We start from the raw sequence: 14,295 nt of genomic DNA, 5'->3' as shown, positions 1-14,295 counted from the left end.
CTAAAAAAGCAAAGGGATTTCAACAACCAATAGTGATTGATGGAGTCATGTATTTTCTGAGGACTGTTTCGGCATTTTGAAATGAGACACAGAATTAGAAGATTATACCCAGCTACTGAAAACCATGATACTGTGGACCAATTTTTGTGTTTTTTTTTTTTTCAAGGAACCTTTTTCTGAGTACTGTCTCTCTTGAGCAGTTTGATAGTATTGTTGAAACTAATTTGTTATGTGAGGCTTAATGCCGATCCCAGCAGGTTGCAGTGAATCAAATATCCTGGGGTTAAAATCAAGAAACACATATCGAACCCTGGAGCATACCCGATAAACCCTGCCCTGCCCTGCTTGCCAACAGAATGTGCACACTGATCAGGCGTCAGGCGGCCACGTATTTCAGGGATGATTCACCCAGCCCCGGTGGGTCATCTTAGCTATTCAGATGAATTGCATTTCTTTCGTCAGCGATCAGCCTTGAAAAGGACATGTCACTGAATTCTGTCAAAGGGGATATTAGTAGTCATTTGCTAGGTAGAAAGTTCCAAGAGAGGTTTCTTTAGTCATAAACAAAGGCACAAGGAAGAGAATGTCCCTTTTCCACCCCCGGATGGTGGCGTGTAGGAGGTGATGCCTGCACAGTCAGGGAAACTAGTCATGTCCCGGGGATGGCAGAAAAGACAGACAGAAAGAACTTGGGTCCTTGAAGATGTCATTGAGCTGATAGATTGGCCAACCCTGAAACTGACTTGCCTCTTGCCTTCTAGTTATGTGAATTAATTATAAATCTCTTTATTGTTTCAGACTTTTTTGAGTTATTTTCTGTTATTTGAAAGCCCCCCTCCCTCTGGGAGTTTACAATCTCTATATAAATTTTCTCTGAATGGATCTTTCAAATATATGGCACCAGCCGGTTCTCAGAGTGACAATGAATGCTTTGGACAACAAAGAAATCTTTCTTAACTGGTACCAACACCTTTTTGAATCTTTTGTGAAAGATTATTTGAGAACCACAGACTCCCTAGGTGTTTCGGTTTGTTAAAGCTGCTGGGATGAGTATACCAGAAATGTGTTGGCCTTTTCAAAGGGGATTTATTAGGTTAAACTTTACAACTCTAGAGCCACAAAAATGTCTGAATTAAGGCATCCAGAAAAAGACATCTTGACTCTGAAGAAAGGCCAGTGACGTCGGCAGTTCTTCTGACACATGGGAAGGCACGTGACAATGTCTCCTGGCCCTTCTCTTCTGGGTTGGTTTCAAAATGGCTCTCTTAGCAGCTCAGGGTTCTTCTGGCTTCTCCTGAAGCATTTTCTTTCTCTCTCTCCAAACATCTCTAGGGTCTCTCTCATAAATGACTCCAGGAAAGGATTAAGACCCACCTTGAATTGGATGGGTCACATCTCCATTGAAACATCATAGTCAAAATGTTCCACCCAACAATAGGTTTGCCCCAATAGGGACGGATTAGAACATGGCTTTCCTGGGGTACACCTAGATGTGCTGTTTTGAAACTGTTGCATACCCCAGGAAAGCCACATTCTTTAATCCTATTTCAATATTGCTTGGGGTGGGGAAGGGATATTTTTTATTAAGTTGCTTCCATGGAATTTAAAAAGTTTCCATGGAATTAAAAAGCTGTACCTTTTGATTAGGTGGTTTCCGTGGAGATGTGTCTCCACCCATTCAGGGTGGGGTTGCTTACTGGGGCCCTTCAAAAGGAAACCATTTTGGAAAAAGCTTCAGAGCCCACATAACCAGAGACATTTGGAGATGTTGGAAGAAAAAGACACTCCCACTCCCTGCCCCAGGAAGTTCTTTGAAGAAGCCAGGAAAGAAAGCTAAGCAGACATCGCCATGTGCCTCCCAGCTAACAGAGGTGTTCTGAACCCATCAGCCTTTCTTGAGTCAAGGTCTCTTTCCCTGGATGCCTTAGTTTGGATATTTTCGTAGCCTTAAAAGATATTCCATTCCTGGTCTATCGCATTCTGACAGCTTCAGCAAATTAACACACTAGGTATGCAAAGCTATCCTATAATTAGATAATTATAAAATGCTGCCTCAGGTTATGATCTGCTAATATTTTTGCCATTTTCCTGTCCTCCCCATCACCCCACTCCACCCCATGTTACTTCCTTGATCTGACCTATGAGCTAAGGGGGGAATATTTATAATAAGAAGTATTATTAGAAAACAAATGTCATGAGGAAGTTGCTCTATTATGTAGACACTATGGAGGATTTTTCAGCCTTGTGACGATATTAAAGATATAACTTTCATATTGCCTCTGCCTGAGAATCTGTTGCAAGGCAAACATTAAAAAGAACTTGAAGAAATCGTGCACAGTGACCTACTGCAGAAAAGTGTCCATTGCTGAGAGTGAGGATGATGTTGATGATCAGATAAACTGGCCCCAAAATATGCCTGCACAACTTCTTAAAATGGCCAAGGACAGTTTTCCTTCATACCCAACACAAACCTCCCTAGTGTGAAGATACAGTGGATAGGAATCTCGTTGATGGAGGTGGGGTTGCACAAATGGCTAGTCTCTTTCCCACTACTGCTGAGGAATTAAAAGACACTGATAACCACAATGAAGGAAAAGCTATTCCAGAGGACCAGGCTATCGCTGGGAGGAGGTAGCTCTGACCCTTGATTTGTTAGTTAATTTTCTGGAAAGGGAACCATAGTACATTGCCCCTAAGGGCAGGAAGGACACAACCTTCACCCAACTTTATGAGAAGAAGCAAATAGCTGAAAAAAAAAACAAGCTGACTTGGGAGCTTCCTTAAGAGCAATTTGCAGGGCGTCTCCTAGGGTCAGACACCAGAAAGCCTCATGGACTGCCCTATCTACTGCGGCAATGGGCTGGGACCAGGTGCTGGAGCCCTGGGGTGGGGGGCAACCCAGGAAGCGCTCCTTCTCCTCACCCTGCTTGTCTCTGGGCTCCTCCTTCCTTGTCCTCTCTTGTCGCCGACCATCTGTTTTTGCTCTGCAGAACAGGGCTCCCTTAGAGTTTACTGAGTCTCAGTTTCATCAGCAAGACTGGCCCACCTTTCGTGTTTATTTCAGTGCCTAAACTTCTCAAGATAGGATTCCACTTGAACCAGTTGGGTCTCTGACTATCTCAACCAATTACTGCTGCAATTACCACAGTACAAAGCGATGGATGGTTTGGGGGCTGCGGCCCCAGAGGCTGCCCTGCACGCAGGTACTCTCCCAGGCTTTGCTGCCACCATCTCTTACCTTTCCTGCTTCCAGTCTCCACCAAGCTCGAGCTGAATGCCTGTGGGGAAATTCCTTATCCTCTCTTAGTTTCTGTACTTAAAATATGGGGTAACAGGCTCGCCTGCCTTCCAAGTTTAGCATAAAGATTAAAAGAGATAATGCTTTGTTGGATTGGCACCCCTTTATCTGGGAACCAGTCTTCCCTCTTCTCTGTCTACAGGGTTTCCAGGCCATCATCCTATTGGTACCACGACCCTTTGCTCCTTGGACACAGTTGATTGGTTCTGAGATAGTCAGAGACCCAACTGGGTCAGGTGGAATCCTATCTTGAGACGTTTAGGGACTGAAATAAATATGAAAGATGGACCAGTCTTGCTGCTGAAACTGAGACACAGTAAACTCGAAAGATGAAGGGAGCCCTGTTCTGCAGAGCAGAAACAGATGGTCGGCAATGAGAGAGGCTAAGGAAGGAGGACCCCAGAGACAAGCACGGTGAGGAGAAGGAGCACTTCCTGGGTTGCCCCCCCACCCCCACCCCAGGGCTCCAGCACCTGGTCCCAGCCTGTTACCAGCTCGCAGACTCCATCAGAGATCCCAAGAAGCCCTTTGATATATTTCTGTTTTGGCCTAGCTTAGCAAGAACCATTTTCTGCTACTTACAACCAAAGGAGTCTTTTGTGATACAGTGTACTATCGGGTCACGGGGTTCTCACTCACACTTTCAGCTAGAATGTTCTGAGTGCCTACTGTGCTCTCCTACATGCTCTAGGAGCTTGGGTACACGGAACCTGTGGTCCAGTGGGAAATACAGGCATTTTGCAATTCATCACCCAAATAAATACATGGTGATATAACCTTTGGCCCCTTTCTCTTGTATTATCAGCAAAAGGCGAAAGTGTGTCCCATACGTTCCACTTTAGAAAGGTAGAGAAGCATCTTATGGGGTTCAAGTTCAGTTCTGACCGAAGATAAACTTTGGCCATCTGGAGAATGTGGTGATCCCAACAGCTCATCCCCCGCAGCCTGGCAAGCGAGGCATCGCTGTGCACGGTGGCTGCACACTTCCCATCAACACCTTTATTGCTAGCTTCAAACCCCGGGTTTCCATTTCCTCTCACCTCAAAATGATTCTGCTTTTAACAACCCCAGACCTTCCTCCCTATTATTCTCTCGCCCCAGGCTGGTGCATCACATCCTATGAGAGAGCCATCTCTCCCCAGTGGGGGCCCGGGCGGACCCCAAGGAGCTGCACTGTCACTGATTGATGACTCGGGGTCTTCAGCCTGCTGAGGAAAACCACTTTATCAAAATGAAAAGTCAGAGGTGGGGCTGGAGCAGGATTTCCTGTTTGGCTCCAAGCTCTCTCCTGCATATTTCAGAGGCATATGTTTACAAGTCATCAGAACTCCATGTGAGCGACGGGGAGAGAAATGACCAAATATTGAAGAGAAGTGTGTGATTTGCTTTACATCTATTCGGTTATGTTTTTCAGGGTTTAAATGCAGGGTGGGGCGGGGTGAGCAATTCTGAAACAAGTTGCAGAGGCGGCCTGAGTGCAGATTTTAGGGCAGAGAGTTTTCTGCTTCTTTGTTTCCTGTTCGAGAATCTGAATGCACTTGCGGTGCATTAGCATCACCTTCATTGCCCTCAGTGCCGTGATGGTCACGTTTCAGGACTGGAAGGTTTTTTTTTCTTTATTTGTTTCTTTTTATTTACATGGGCAGGCACCAGGAACCAAACCCAGGTCTCCAGCACGGCAGGCGAGAACTCTGCCACTGAGCCACTACTGGAAGGTTATTGAGGACCCTCCTGCTCGAACCCACGTGTGTCACTGATAAGGAAACGAGATTCAGAAAGGAGAAATGACTTGTTCAAGGTCAATCTGTGAAACTGGGGCAAGCACTTAAAAACAGGAACTGAAAACAACGCCTTTTGAGGGCAGCCTGAGGTACCGGCTGTTACAGTGACCTCTGCGTGGTGGGCGGGGACCTTCAGCTTACGGTGCCCCCAACCTCAAAGCAGAACATTTTTTAACCATATGTTTTTTATTATATTTAAAATACGTATATATTTGTTTCCATCTAAGCAGTAATGTAATCATGCTATAAAAAACTTGGAAAGTAGAAAAAGGAAAAAAATTAGTCTCATCCTCCTAAATTGATCTATGTTAGCATTTTGTTCTTTTCTTTCTCATTTTTCCCCTTTACATTTAGTTTGCTCTGTGTGTAGTTGTGATTCTAGTATAGCCATACAATCTTGTTGTTCTGCCTTTTCATTTAACTTTATAACACAAGCATTTTTCATGTTATTACCTTGAATTCATAGCCATAATTTTAATGATTACTTAATAATCTCCCAAATAGATGTACTACAGTTTACTTACCCATTCCTATGCTATTGTGCATTTAGGTTTCTCCAGTTTCCCATTAATATAAATAATGCTGCAATGAACATCTTATGCATCTAGCTTTCCCCCCATATTTATGTTATTTCTTTAGGATAGATTCCAAATGTGGAATAACTAGGCCAATGATTCTGAACAGTTTTAGTTCTCTTGATATATATTGCCAAATTGCCTGCTAAAAGCTTCTCACTAATTTACATAAACAAGTTTGAACAAGAATCAAAAGGGTGATCAAATAAAAACTTAGCAAATAATTAAATAAGAGCCACTTACATTATGTACACATGATATGTAAATGCATTCAGGGTTGAAGCTGTGGGGTAGTCATATCTCTTTTGCAGGGTTGAAAAGAGAGTTGGTATATAGAGCTCCTTGTGCTTGTCATTCCCTTATTATCTCCAGACACATTAGAATCACCCAGGACAGGCATCAAATTACTGATACCTAGGGCTGTCCCGGGGATTCTGGTTTAATTGGCATGGGTGAGGCCTGTCTCTGAGGCTTCAAAAGGTCCCCAGGTGATTCCAATGGGTGGTGGGTTATGCACCCCTGCCGGGCACATCCCTGCATGGGCCCGGAAGCAAGCAGGAAGGCAGATGCACAGCAGTGAAGGTCAACAGAGACAGAGATCCTGAGTGTCCCCAGGCCTGCTTCCTGTTCAACTTCCTGTGCCCCAGAGAGGCCTCACACCGTGGGTGCCGGCGCGTCTTTCACCTTTCCTCCTGGCCTGTGGCCGAAAGTGCCTGCTGCGCTCAGCTCCTACAGAGTCTGGCTGTGGAGGCTGGGGGAGTCCTAAGCGCATGACATGAGAGACAGGACATGTCACAGACAACTGTGCAGTCTCCGAACTACAAGTCTGAGGGGCCTTAAAAGGATGGGCATCCCACATATCCAACTTTCGGGGATTGGTACACAGGCCAAAGTACATTCACGTCATGGAGTGTCATGCATCATTAAAAAGAGTCTATTTGTGCTGCAATGAAAAGGCCCTCAAAATACGAATGAAAAAAAACAAGATGCAGGAGATGCACAGTGTTTTGGTTTGGGTGAAAAGAATGCTATTCTATACATATTCACTTGGATGTGCGCAGAAGGAGGCCTGGGAATGAGAGAAGTGAAGTTGAATTTAACTGTTCACTTTAGACCCATCTCTATCGCTTATATTGCATGCCTCAAGAATATATTTTATAAGTTTGTTTTATTATTTTATGATTTAGTTTAAAAATACATAAGGATTTCTAACAAGAGTGGAAATAGGCCTAGGGCAATTTGTAAGATTCCACAAGGGGTCCAGGCACTAGAGTAACTTTCCAGAAACCTTCAACTTCCAGATGGGTCTCTGGTCCAGATAAGTCCTGACACCTAGCCCAGCGTCTCCAGAACATCAGATAGTTCCATCTCCCTACCCCATATTAGTGACAGACCCTTCCAATATCAAAAATTTAGAATTGCCATAGCTCAAACAACCCCACTGAGAAGTATGGAAAGATCAAAGGGGATGGTGGAATTATACATAGAAGATGGGACTTAGCAAATGAATATGAATGCTGAATCATTAAATTGATATCTCTTTTAGTCTCTAGTATCTTAAAGCAGCTACAAGTAAAAACCTAAAATTGTGGAATGGTAACCCATGTCAAAGTCTGAAATATGTTCTACAACTAAACTGTGGTGCTGTGCTTGGAAATTTATAGCTTTTTTGTATATATGTTATTGTTCACAAAAAAAGAAGGAAAAAAAAGTTGATTGTGATGATCCCACTAGCCTCCTATATTCTGGAGCAGCTAGAAGGAAAAATACGAGATGATGGTATGGTGGCCCATGACAAACTCTGGGATCTGTCCTGTAACCACTTGTTGACGAGTGCTTTGAAAACTACTGCTTTTTTATTTCTTTGCTTTGAATATATGTTATACTATACAATAAAAAGAAAGTTAAAAAAAAAAAAAAGGGAACCATTTTGGGAAAAGCTTTAGAGCCCACACCGCCAGAGACCTCTGAAGACACGGAAGAGGGAACCTTATGATATAAGGAGAGAAAGCTAGCAGACGTCACCCTGTGCCATTCCAGATGTCAGAGGCGTTCCGGATGGCGTCAGCCTTTCTTGAGTGAGGGTAACCTCTTATTGGTGGCTTTCGGACATTTTCATGACCTTAGAACTGTAAACTTGCAACTTCATAAACTCCCTTTTTTAAAAAAAAAAAAGTGGAAATAAGGAAGACAGACAAAAATAGTGGGAATAATGATCTCATACACTCCCTACAGCATGTTACAGTTCTAAAAGCACTCTTACTGTTTCCTTTAAGATGAGTTGGGTGAGAATTTTTATCTCTGTTTTACTGGCAGAAAACCTGAAGCTCGAAGAAGTAAACAAATAGCAGGAGCACTGGGACTTGTAGGAAGGGAACTGGAGTTCAGAGCTTCTGACTTCCAAACCTTTGATCCTAGCATCCTTTTCACGATTCCATACTTCAGAAATAAATTGCAGAGACGCAGGATGCTGATAGGTGAAGGGGTCCTAGAAAACACTGCTTTACATTTGCCATGTCTTTTCCTGCCCCCACTACACACACAGAGGGTGCCCCGGGGACTCAGCTCCCAGGGCGTATGGGCAGCTCCCTTCCCAGGAGGTCGATGCAGAGATGAGACCTAAGCAGCCACTGTGGTCTCCCCTGGAGATTCCATTCTCACAGTCTGAGACCCAACTGGCTGGAAGTACGTGTGGGAAGGGGAGGAAATGCAATCATTAATAATTGAGAACGCAATATGAAGTATGAAGCTTACTGGATAACACTTCAGGCAGCAGAGAGACCTGCTTCCCTGTCCAGCCCTGATCACAGACTCTGGACGGTAAAGGATTAACCACGGTCACCCCGTCAGGGCCAGAACCCCCCCTCCCCCCGGGCCTGGGGCAAAAGCCTTCCAATTAGAGCAGGGAGATATTGTAAATACCTCAAACTCCATCAGCACCCCACAAAACACCACTTTTAAAGGTCCTTTGTGTACCTGGTGTACTGATTCGCATCTGTTTTGTACACCCAGAAAAGCCTATGTTCTTTTCCTGCAATCTACCTGCTGTTTGGTGGGACCTTTTGATGAGGTTGTTTCCTTGGATGTGGCCCTGCTCATTCAAGAAGGGTTCTTTAAGAGAGAGACATTTTGGAGAGATCTTAGAGATGCTCAGAGAAAGAAATGCCCAGAGATATTTTGGAGACAGCCATTGACACCAGAACCAGGAGAGAAGGACCAGCAGACATCATGTAACAGAGGAACCCCAGAGGCCAGCATCCTTTCCTCAGAGAAGGTATCTTCCTTTTGATGCCTTAATTTGGACATTTTCATTGCCTAAGAACTGTAAATGTGTAAGTAACAAATCTCCGTTGAAAAAGTCAACCCATTTCTGGTTTATTGCATTCCAGCAGCTTTAGCAAACCGAAACACATGGCTTGCATGAAGAGACACCCTCTCCACCTCCTCCCACTAAAACCTCAGTGCTTGGAGAAAATGGGAGTTGCTGTGTGTCTTCCTTACTTCTTGTGTCTCCTGCAGCACCTTGCCTCCTTAAGGAACGTGTATCAAAGTGAATTGACTGGATGCCCCCAAGGTGGTGGTGGTTATTATTTATTCCCTATTTTATTCATACGGAATTTTTATTGAATAGCTTGTGAAGTGGAAACTAACCATTATTAGCACCACTTTACATTTGAAGACACCGAGTCTGACAGAGGAGAAGGAATCTATCTGAGGCCATGCTATGAGTACGGGAAGCCAATCAGCCGGTCTGACTCAGAGTCCGCTCGCTCTGCCACTGCCTATACCACTTTCCAAGGACACACACATCTCCCCAAGAGGAAGGGCTTAACCATGATTAGGCAGGAGTAGTTTTCCCAGAGAAGGGACAGGGTAGTTAGAGGGGTAGTTTCAGAGATGGGTTTGATAGGGAAGGATCTGGGCTGGTTCATTTTGTAAAGAATGACCCTGAGATATTCACAGAGGTGTGCTCATCTGGTGAAAAATCTAATAAGCTACACTTACGATATGTGCACTTTTTCATATGTATTTTATGCTTCAATAAAAATTAAATTAAAAAGAATGGACCAGCAAATGGTCCCCAGGGCTCCTGGCACTCTATTATGCAGAAGGATGACTGGTTAGTTCATATTCCCCATGGGGTGGGAGAAGGCAGGTGTTCACACCCCTGAATGTTTCCCCACTCCACAGCATCCCCCACGCTACCCCTGGAATTGTCATCCTGAAATAAAGTTCCAATCAACCACCCCTCTCCCTGCAATTTCTCAGCACCTTCTTGTTACCTACAAAATAAATTCCAGTTTCCTTGGCAAAACCTGTCTTATTCTGAGCCAGCAACTTTCCAACCTCATCCTTCATAGGGAAGGTGGTGTGAGTGGTGGTTAAGCATGGAGATCCTGGGCTCTGCCAGGTCCTGACTATGTGACCCAGGCTAGTCACTGAACCTCATCTATAAAACAGCAGTGATAATCCACCGAGGTCGAGGTGAAGATAGTAGACATCACGTACATCACATGCATAAAGCAGTGTCTGGCACACACTTAGCACTCAGTGACTGTTGGCTATCACATTATTTTTCATGTGACTACCTGGACAAGCTAGATTATTTCCTCATCATGCTTTGACCATGGGGTCCTCTTCTTCCCCTCCTTGTCCAAATTTTACAATCTGTCCAAATTTGCCTGTCCAAATTCTACATTCCTACCTGAGATCTATTCAACTTCTACTCCTTCAGAAAGGCGTGGCTAGGGATTGAATTGTGACCCCCCCCCCAACAAAAGCCCTAACTTCCAGTCCTGTAGGTGTGAAATCATTTGTAAACAGAACCGTAGAAGGTGCCATTTTTTTTTACCCCTTCCCCTCACCAATCACCAGCATTTCACTCTAAATTTATTTTAATACTTGTTCCCCCCATCATTCATTTCTGTTCCATATGTTTTACTCGTCTGTTGGTAAGGTAGATGAAAGGAGCATCAGGCACAAGGTTTTCACAATCACACAGTCACGTTGTGAAAGCTGTATCATTATACAATCATCTTCAAGAAACATGGCTACTGGAACACAGCTCTACATTTTCAGGCAGTTCCCTCCAGAGGAGATGCCACTATTGATTAAGGTTTGGACTCATTTGTGAATAGGATCTTTGAAGATCCTATTTAAAAGAGGCCATAATGAATTGGTATATTCCATATGACTGGGGTCCTTATAAGCAAAGGAAATTTGGACACAGTCATTCTCTCTCTGAGCAGACCCAGAGAGAGCAGGACTGCCATGTGACAGAGAATCTGTCAGGAAGATTGCGTTTCTGCTGTGTCAGCAGACTGTCAGGAACACAACAGACTTCAGGAGACAGCAAGACCTTTGATGTTGGACTTCTAGCCTCCGAAACCATAAGACAATAAATTCCTCTTGCTTAAGCCAATCTGTTCTGTAGTATTTGTCATAGTAGCCCTGGAAACTAAGACGGGCTCTTTCAGCCCACCTGTTCCACCTTGTGGAGTTTGGATTCCCTCTTGCACTCCCATAGTCTCTGTTGGTAGCTACACAGGAGCACCGATTCTGTGGCACCAACTCTTTCATTAGTGCTTTCTGGGGCGCGTTCTCTCTTACTGCAGTACTAGCATATTCTTGTTCATCTCCATGAACCTCCCAGAGACTGGCCAGTACTTTGCCCATTGGAATGGACAACATCTGAAATGCTTCCCCAGCGGGTGAGCAAAACTCCCAACCTTTTCTCTGTGATATGACCACTGTCTCCGGCAATTAATTATTTTGGGCAGTGTGACCTACCCCCTATCACTGTTGATTGGACTGACCCAAGCTGGACCAATTACAATATTTAGCCTTGGGAATTAGAAATGAAATGGATATCTGCTGTTAATCTGGTCAGCACGGCTCCATTCCCTCCTTTCTAAGAACTTCTCTCAAACAAATGATTCAAGAAGGATTTACTCCTCCTCTGCCTCTCCTCATAATCTCTTCTTCCTGCTCCTCTTTCTCCTGTACCTCCTCTTCCTTCCTTTTCATCATCATCATTGCTAATACTTACAGTCATATTTTTTACTAGGTATTTGCTCTGAATACTTAACATTTAGTCTTTTTCCCATTTTTATTGCTAAACAATCAACATACCATACAATGACATCATTTTAAAGTGTACATTTCAGTGGTTTTTAGTATGTTCACAAAGTTGTGCATTGATCACCACTATCTAATTCCAGAATATTTTATCACCCCCCAAAACACCCTATTTACATTAGGAACTACTTCCCCGTTCTCCGTGTACTGGTTTGAAGCTATCATGTACCCCAGAACAGCCATGTCCTTCAATCCTCATTCAAGATTGCTGGCTGGAATTTTTTTCATTGTTTCCATGGAGATGTGATCCACCCAATTGTGGGTGGTAACTTTTGATTAGCTTGTTTCCATGGAGATGTGTCTCCACCCATTCAAGGTGGGGTTGCTTACTGGAGCCCTTTAAGAGGAAACCATTTTGGAAAAAGCTTTAGAGCCACTAGAACTGACAGAGCCACCAGAACCGATAGAGCCAACAGAACGTACAGAGCCCCAGGGAAGCCATTGAAGATTCCTGCAGAGAAAGCTAGCAGACATTGCCATGTGCCTTTCCAGCTGAAAGGGAAACCCTGAATATCAACAGGCTTTTGAACCAAGGTATATTGCATTCTGGCAGCTTGCAAACGAGAATACCCCCTTTTCCCAGCTCTTGGCAACCACTAATCTATTTCATGTCTCTACGGAGTTGCATATTCTGGGCATTCCATATAAATGCAATCATATATGGGCATAACTCATGTTACCATGTTTCAGAGATACCCTGTTTTTTACAAATGCAAGATTTGTGGCAACACTGAATTGAGCAAGTCTATAGGTGCTATTTTCCCAATAGAATTTGATCACTCTTGTCTCTATGTCACATTTGGGTAATTCTTGCAATATCTCAAAAGTTTCATTATTATAATATCTGCTATGGTGATCTGGGGTCAGTGATCTTTGATGTCGCTATTGAAATTGTTTTGGAGTACCACGACCCACACTCATATAAGGCTGCAAACAATAAATGTGTGCATTCTGACTGCTCCACCAACTGGCCATTCTCTCTCTTCTGGCTTACCTATTACCGGAGACACAACAACATTGAAATTAGGGCAATTGATAACCGTACAGTGGCCTGTAGGTGTTCAAAGGAAGAGTCAGACATGTCTCACTTTAACTTATAAACTAGAAAGTATTAGGCTTAGTGAGGAAGGCATGTCAAAAGCTGAGACAGGCCAAAAGCTAGGCCTCTTTTGCCAAATAGTTAGCTAAATTAAGAATACAAAGGAAAAGTTTTTGAAGGAAATTACAAGTGCTATGCCAACAAATACGCAAATGATAAGAAAGTAAAACAGCCTTACTGCTGATATGTAAAAAGTTTTAATGGTCTGGATAGAAGATCAAACCAGCCACAGAATTCCCTTAAGCTAGAGCAAGGCCCTAACTGTCTTCAATTCTATGAAGGCTGAGAGAGGTCAGGGAATTGCAGAAGAAAAGTTTAAAGCTGGCAGAGGTTGGTTCATGAGGTTTAAGGAAAAAGGCCATCTCTATCACATAAAAGTACAAGGTGAAGCAGCAAGCAATGATGTAGAAGCTGCAACAAACTATCCAGAAGATCTAGCTAATTCAATGAATGAAAGTAGCTCCAGGGGCAGGCGGAAGTAGGAGTGATGAGAGGCTGCAAAGTCGAGCAAGGAGGCAGGAAGGAAAGCAGGAGAGCGCGAAACGTCCTTGGGTGGGCACCGTGGTGGCAATCACCACCCCCGAGGTGGTGAAGTGCAAAGGTCCCGGTTCTACAGCAGGAGGCCGGGGATGCTGAGCAGAGAGCTGAGAGCCTCTAGCGGGAAGCGGAGGGAGAAAGGCGGGCCCAGGAACAGGCTGAGGCTGAAGTGGCCTCCTTGAACGGTCAGACCCAGCTGGTTGAAGAGGAGCTGGACCGAGCTCAGGAGCACCTCGCCACTGCCCTGCAAAAGCTGGAGGAAGCAGAGAAAGCTGCTGATGAGAGCGAGGGAGGTATGAAGGTTATTGAAAACCGGGCTTTAAAAGATGAAGAAAAGATGGAAATTCACTCAAAGAAGGCAAGGACATCGCAGAAGAGGCAGATCGGAAGTACGAGGACATGGCTCGTAAACTGGTGATTATTGAAGGGGACTTGGAATGCGCTGAGGAATGAGCTGAGCTGAGAGATGGATGAGCAGATCAGACGATGGACCAGAACCTGAAGTGTCTGAGTGCTGCTGAAGGAAAGTACTCTCAACAAGAAGACAAATATGAAGAAGAGATAAAGATCCTTACTGATAAACTTAAGGAGGCAGAGACCCGTCCTGAGTTTGCTGAGAGATCGGTAGCCAAGCTGGAAAAGACAATTGATGATTTGGAAGATAAACTGAAATGCACCACAGAGGAGCACCTCTGTACACAGAGAAGGCTGGACCAGACTCTGCTGGACCTGGATGAGCAGTGGAGCCCCCTAGTCCCGCCCTGTGCTGCTCCTCGCTTTGACTCCGACACCACCTGAGGCCAGCCTGCCCGAAGCTGACCTTTAAACTGCAGGCTGATCTTTACCGGGAAGGCTGCTCTCTCCTCT

The 14,295-nt window shown here is 44.3% G+C and overlaps 1 pseudogene; it reads left to right on the top strand.

Moving 5' to 3' along the window:
- Nucleotides 1-13,520: 13,520 nt before the first annotated feature.
- On the top strand, nucleotides 13,521-14,295 carry LOC143647832 (tropomyosin-like; annotated as a pseudogene).

The sequence above is a fragment of the Tamandua tetradactyla genome, chromosome 10 (assembly GCF_023851605.1).
Source record: "Tamandua tetradactyla isolate mTamTet1 chromosome 10, mTamTet1.pri, whole genome shotgun sequence".
NCBI lineage: Eukaryota > Metazoa > Chordata > Mammalia > Pilosa > Myrmecophagidae > Tamandua > Tamandua tetradactyla.
Note: the sequence above shows the minus strand (reverse complement) of the source record. Positions and strands in the feature narration are given on the sequence as shown.